This window comes from Amaranthus tricolor, chromosome 5, assembly GCF_026212465.1.
Source record: "Amaranthus tricolor cultivar Red isolate AtriRed21 chromosome 5, ASM2621246v1, whole genome shotgun sequence".
NCBI classification, from domain to species: Eukaryota; Viridiplantae; Streptophyta; class Magnoliopsida; order Caryophyllales; family Amaranthaceae; genus Amaranthus; species Amaranthus tricolor.
In genome coordinates this window covers 9,185,404-9,193,466 of record NC_080051.1, presented here as the reverse complement: position 1 = coordinate 9,193,466, position 8,063 = coordinate 9,185,404, and positions in this window count along the sequence as shown.

The following is an 8,063-nucleotide window of genomic DNA, read 5'->3' as shown; positions in this document are numbered from 1 at the left end:
ATTTCAAGCATATGACTAGGATTTTAAATTCTAACCGCTTCAATACAATAATATATACTAAATAGTGTTGTGTGCCAAGTTATGTGCAAAACAAACCAAGTTTTAGCTACTTTATGCGTGAAAAGGCCAATACGATTTATAAACCAATAAAATCGCAACTTTACATGTAATTTCTATCATGTGATTATGATTTTAAATTCTAACCACTTTAACACAATAATACATATCACATAGCGTTGTGTGCCAAGGTTCGTGCAAAACAAACCAAGTTTGAGCTAATTTATGCCCGAATGTGCCAAAGAAGCTTAAAAACCTGTAAAATCTCAATTTAACAAGAAATTTCTACCATATGACTATGATTTTGAATTCTAACCATCTCAACACAATAATATATACCAGATACTATTGTGTGCCACGTTTCGTGCAAAACAAACCAAATTTGAGCTGATTTATGCCCGAAAGTGCCGAAAAAGCTTAAAAACCCATAAAATCGCAACTTAGCACGTAATTTCTAGCATATGATTTTGATTTTAAATTCTACCCACTTCAATACAATAATATTTACAAAATAGTGTTGTGTGCCAAGTTTCGTGCAAAACACACAAAGTTTGAACTAGTTTATGCGCGAAAGGGCCAAAAAAGCTTTAAAACCCATAAAATCGAAACTTTACACGTAATTTCTAGCTTACGGTTATGATTTTAAATTCGAACCACTTCAACACAATAATATATACCAAATAGTGTTGTGTGCCAAGTTTCGTGCAAAACAAACCATGTTTGAGCTACTTTATGCACGAAAGTGCCAAAAAAGCTTAAAAACCCATAAAATCGCAACTTAACATGAAATTTCTAGCAAATGACTAGGATTTTTAATTCTAACCATTTCAACTTAATATACCAAATAGTATTGTGTGCGAAGTTTCGTGCAATACAAACGAAGTTTGAGCTACTTTATGCGCGAAAGTGCCAAAAAAACTTAAAAACTTATAAAATCAAAACTTAACACGAAATTTCTAGCATATGACTATGATTTTGAATTCTAACCACCTCAACACAATAATATATACCAAACAGTGTTGTGTGCTAAGTTTCGTGCAAAACAAACCAAGTTTGAGCTACTTTATGCGCGAAAGTGCCAAAAAAGCATAAAAACCAATGAAGCTGAAACTTAACACGTAATTTCTAGCATATGACTACTATTTTCAATTCTAACCACTTCAACAATATAATATATACCAAATAATTTTGTTTACCAAGTTTCATGCAAAACAAACAAAGTTTGAGCTATGTTATGCGCGAAAGTGCCAAAAAAGCATAAAAACCCATAAAATCGCAACTTAAGACGTAATTTCTAGCATATGACTACGATTTTCAATTCTAACCACTTCAACAAAATGATATATACCAAATAATGTTGTTTACCAAGTTTCGTGCAAAACAAACCAAGTTTGAGCTACTTTATGCGCAAAAGTGCAGAAAAAAAGAATTAAAACCCATAAAATCGCAACCTAACATGAAATTTCCAGCACATGACTATTATTTTGAATTCTAACCACTTCAACACAATAATATAAACCAAATAGCGTTGTGTGCCAAGTTTCGTGCAAAATAAACCAAGTTTGAGCTACTTTATGCGCAAAAGTTCCATAAAAGCTTAAAAACCATTATAATGGCAACATAACACGTAATTTAAAGCATATGACTAAGATTTTAAATTTTAACCAATTCAATAGAATAATATAAACTAAATAGTGTTGTGTGCCAAGTTTCATGCAAAACAAACCAAGTTTGAGCCACTATATGCGCGAAAGGGCCAAAATAGCTTAAAAACCCATAAAATCGCAACTTTACACGTAATTTCTAGCATAGGATTATGATTTTCAATTCCAATCACTTTGACACAATAATATATATCACATAGTGTTGTGTGCCAAGTTTCGTGCAAAACAAACCAAGTTTGAGCTAATTTATGCCCGAAAGTGCCAAAAAAGCTTAATCACCCATAAAATCCAAACTTAGCATGTAATTTCTAGCATATGACTCTAATTTTAAATGCCAACCACTTCAACACAATAATATATACCAAATGGTGTTGGTTGCCAAGTTTCGTGCAAAATAAACCAAGTTTGCGCTACTTTATGCGCGAAAGTGCCATAAAAGTTTAAAAACCATTAAAATCACAACATAACACGTAATTTCAAGCATATGACTAGGATTTTAAATTCTAACCGCTTCAATACAATAATATATACTAAATAGTGTTGTGTGCCAAGTTATGTGCAAAACAAACCAAGTTTTAGCTACTTTATGCGTGAAAAGGCCAATACGACTTATAAACCAATAAAATCGCAACTTTACACATAATTTCTATCATGTGATTATGATTTTAAATTCTAACCACTTTAACACAATAATACATATCACATAGCGTTGTGTGCCAAGGTTCGTGCAAAACAAACCAAGTTTGAGCTAATTTATGCCCGAATGTGCCAAAGAAGCTTAAAAACCTGTAAAATCTCAATTTAACAAGAAATTTCTACCATATGACTATGATTTTGAATTCTAACCATCTCAACACAATAATATATACCAGATACTATTGTGTGCCACGTTTCGTGCAAAACAAACCAAATTTGAGCTGATTTATGCCCGAAAGTGCCGAAAAAGCTTAAAAACCCATAAAATCGCAACTTAGCACGTAATTTCTAGCATGTGATTTTGATTTTAAATTCTACCCACTTCAATACAATAATATTTACAAAATAGTGTTGTGTGCCAAGTTTCGTGCAAACACACACAAAGTTTGAACTTGTTTATGCGCGAAAGGGCCAAAAAACCTTTAAAACCCATAAAATCAAAACTTTACACGTAATTTCTAGCTTACGGTTATGATTTTAAATTCGAACCACTTCAACACAATAATATATACCAAATAGTGTTGTGTGCCAAGTTTCGTGCAAAACAAACCATGTTTGAGCTACTTTATGCACGAAAGTGCCAAAAAAGCTTAAAAACCCATAAAATCGCAACTTAACATGAAATTTCTAGCATATGACTAGGATTTTTAATTCTAACCATTTCAACTTAATATACCAAATAGTATTGTGTGCGAAGTTTCGTGCAATACAAACGAAGTTTGAGCTACTTTATGCGCGAAAGTGCCAAAAAAACATAAAAACTTATAAAATCAAAACTTAACACGAAATTTCTAGCATATGACTATGATTTTGAATTCTAACCACCTCAACACAATAATATATACCAAATAGTGTTGTGTGCTAAGTTTCGTGCAAAACAAACCAAGTTTGAGCTACTTTATGCGCGAAAGAGCCAAAAAAGAATAAAAACCAAGTTTGAGATAGTTTATGCGCGAAAGTGCCAAAAAGTTAAAAAACCCAAACCGGTTAAATACAATAATATAAACTAAATAGTATTGTGTGCCAAGTTTCGTGTAAAACAAACCAAGTTTGAGCCACTTTATGCACGAAAGGTCCAATGGCAACTTTACACGTGATTTCTAGCATATGATTATGATTTTCAATTCTAACCACTTTAACACAATAATATATACCAAATAGTGTTGTGTGCCAAGTTTCGTGCAAAACAAACCAAGTTTGAACTACTTTATGCGCGAAACTTCCAAAAAAGCTTTAAAACCCATCAAATCGATACTTTACACGAAATTTCTAACTCATGGTTATGATTTTAAATTCTAACCAGTTCAACACAATAATATATATCAAATAGTGTTGTGTGCCAAGTTTCGTTCCAAACAAACCAAGTTTGAGCTACTTTATGCGCGAAAGTGCCAAAAAAGCTTAAAAACCCATAAAATCGCAACTTAACACGAAATTTCTATTATATGACTAGGATTTTCAATTCTAACCACTTCAACACAATAATATACCAAATAGTATTGTGTGCGAAGTTTCGTGCAACACAAACGAAGTTTGAGCAACTTTATGCGTGAAAGTGCCAAAAAATCTTAACAACCCATAAATCGCAAATTCACACGTAATTTCTAGCATATGACTATGGTTTTCAATTTTAACCACTTAAACACAATAATATATACCAAATAGTGTTGTGTGCTAAGTTTCGTGCAAAACAAACCAAGTTTGAGCTACTTTAAGCGCGAAAGTGCCAAAAAAGCATAAAAACCCATAAAATCACAACTTAACACGTAATTTCTAGCATATGACTACGGTTTTCAATTCTAACCACTTCAACAAAATAATATATACCAAATAATTGTTTTGACCAAGTTTTGTGCAAAAGAAACCAAGTTTGAACTGATTTATGCGCGAAAGTGAAAAAAAAGCTTAAAAACCCAAAAAATCGCAACCTAACATGAAATTTCTAGCGTATGATTATGATTTCGAATTCTAACCACTTTAACACAATAATATATACCAAATAGCGTTATGTGCCATGTTTTGTGCAAAATAAAACAAATTTTAGCTACTTTATGCGCGAAAGTTTCATAAATGCTTAAAAACCATTAAAATCACAACTTAACACGTAACTTCAAGCATATGACTACGATTTTAAATTTTAACCGCTTCAATACAATATATAAACTAAATAGTGTTGTGTGCCAAGTTTCGTGCAAAATAAACCAAGTTTGAGCCACTTTATGCACGAAAGTGCCAAAATAGCTTAAAAACCCATAAAATCGCAACTTAACATGAAATTTCTAGCATATGACTAGGATTTTTAATTCTAACCATTTCAACTTAATATACCAAATAGTATTGTGTGCGAAGTTTCGTGCAATACAAACGAAGTTTGAGCGAGCTACTTTATGCGCGAAAGTGCCAAAAAAACATAAAAACTTATAAAATCAAAACTTAACACGAAATTTCTAGCATATGACTATGATTTTGAATTCTAACCACCTCAACACAATAATATATACCAAATAGTGTTGTGTGCTAAGTTTCGTGCAAAACAAACCAAGTTTGAGCTACTTTATGCGCGAAAGAGCCAAAAAAGAATAAAAACCAAGTTTGAGATAGTTTATGCGCGAAAGTGCCAAAAAGTTAAAAAACCCAAACCGGTTAAATACAATAATATAAACTAAATAGTATTGTGTGCCAAGTTTCGTGCAAAACAAACCAAGTTTGAGCCACATTATGCACGAAAGGTCCAATGGCAACTTTACACGTGATTTCTAGCATATGATTATGATTTTCAATTCTAACCACTTTAACACAATAATATATACCAAATAGTGTTGTGTGCCAAGTTTCGTGCAAAACAAACCAAGTTTGAACTACTTTATGCGCGAAACTTCCAAAAAAGCTTTAAAACCCATCAAATCGATACTTTACACGAAATTTCTAACTCATGGTTATGATTTTAAATTCTAACCAGTTCAACACAATAATATATACCAAATAGTGTTGTGTGCCAAGTTTCGTTCCAAACAAACCAAGTTTGAGCTACTTTATGCGCGAAAGTGCCAAAAAAGCTTAAAAACCCATAAAATCGCAACTTAACACGAAATTTCTATTATATGACTAGGATTTTCAATTCTAACCACTTCAACACAATAATATACCAAATAGTATTGTGTGCGAAGTTTCGTGCAACACAAACGAAGTTTGAGCAACTTTATGCGTGAAAGTGCCAAAAAATCTTAACAACCCATAAATCGCAAATTCACACGTAATTTCTAGCATATGACTATGGTTTTCAATTTTAACCACTTAAACACAATAATATATACCAAATAGTGTTGTGTGCTAAGTTTCGTGCAAAACAAACCAAGTTTGAGCTACTTTAAGCGCGAAAGTGCCAAAAAAGCATAAAAACCCATAAAATCGCAACTTAACACGTAATTTCTAGCATATGACTACGGTTTTCAATTCTAACCACTTCAACAAAATAATATATACCAAATAATTGTTTTGACCAAGTTTTGTGCAAAAGAAACCAAGTTTGAACTGATTTATGCGCGAAAGTGAAAAAAAAGCTTAAAAACCCAAAAAATCGCAACCTAACATGAAATTTCTAGCGTATGATTATGATTTCGAATTCTAACCACTTTAACACAATAATATATACCAAATAGCGTTATGTGCCATGTTTTGTGCAAAATAAAACAAATTTTAGCTACTTTATGCGCGAAAGTTTCATAAATGCTTAAAAACCATTAAAATCACAACTTAACACGTAACTTCAAGCATATGACTACGATTTTAAATTTTAACCGCTTCAATACAATATATAAACTAAATAGTGTTGTGTGCCAAGTTTCGTGCAAAATAAACCAAGTTTGAGCCACTTTATGCGCGAAAGGGCCAAAATAGCTTAAAAACCCATAAAATTGCAACTTTACACGTAATTTCTAGCATATGATTATGATTTTCAATTCTAACCACTTTAACACAATAATATATATCACATAGTGTTGTGTGCCATGTTTCGTGCAAAACAAACCAAATTTGAACTAATTTATGCCCGAAAGTGCCAAAAAAGCTTAATCGCCCATAAAATCGCAACTTAGGACGTAATTTCTAGCATATGACTCTGATTTTCAATGCTAACCACTTCAACATCATAATATATACCAAATGGTGTTGTGTATAACCTTTCGGGCAAAACAAACCAAGTTTGAGTTACTTTATGCGCGAAAGTTCCATAAAAGCTTAAAAACCATTAAAATCACAACTTAACACGTAATTTCAAGCATATGAATACGATTTTAAATTTTAACCGCTTCATTACAATATATAAACGAAATAGTGTTTTGTGCCATGTTTCGTGCAAAACAAACCATGTTTGAGCCAGTTTTTGAGCGAAAGGTCCAAATTAGCTTAAAAACCCATAAAATCGCAACTTTACACGTGTATGATTTTCAATTCTAACCATTATAACACAATAATATATATAACATAGTGTTATGTGACAAGTTTCATGCAAAACAAACCAAGTTTGAGCTAATTTATCCCCGAAAGTGCCAAAAAAGCTTAATCACCCATAAAATCGAAACTTAGCACGTAATTTCCAGCATATGACTCTGATTTTCAATGCTAACCACTTCAACACAATAATATATACCAAATGGTGTTTTATACCAACTTTCGTGCAAAACATACCAAGTTTGAGCTACTTTATGCGCGAAAGTGCCACCAAAGTTAAAAAACCATTAAAATCACAACTTCACACGTAATTTGAAGCATATGACTAGGATTTCAATATTAACCGCTTCAATACGATAATATATACCAGATACTGTTGTGTGCCATGTTTCGTGCAAAACAAACGAAGTTTGAGCTAATTTATGCTTGAATGTGCAAAAAAAGCTTAATAACCCATAAAATCGCAACTTAGCACGTAATATCTAGCATATGACTTTGATTTTCAATGCTAACCCCTTCAACACAACAATATATACCAAATGGTTTTGTGTGCTAAGTTTCGTGCAAAACAAACCAAGTTTGAGCTAATTTATGTCCGAATGTGGCAAAAAACTTAATAACCCATAACATAGCAACTTAGCACGTAATGTCTAGCATATGACTTTGATTTTCAATGCTAACCACTTCAACACAATAATATATACCAAATGGTGTTGTGTGCCAAGTTTCGTGCAAAACAAACAAAGTTTGTGCTACTTTATGCGCGGAAGTGCAAAAAAAGCTTAAAAACCCATAAAATCACAATTTAGTACGAAATTTGTAGTATATGACTAGGATTTTAAATTCTAACCTCTTTTATTCAATAATATATACCAAATGGTGTTGTGTATCAACTTTCGGGCAAAACAAACCAAGTTTGAGCTACTTTATGCGCGAAAGTTCCATAAAAGCATAAAAACCATTAAAATCACAACTTAACACGTAATTTCAAGCATATGACAACGATTTTAAATTTTAACCGCCTCATTACAATATATAAAATAAATAGTGTTGTGTGCCAAGTTTCGTGCAAAACAAACCAAGTTGGAGCCAGTTTATGAACGAAAGGTCCAAATTAGCTTAAAAACCCATAAAATCGCAACTTTACACGTAATTTCTAGCATATGATTATGATTTTCAATTCTAACCACTTTAACA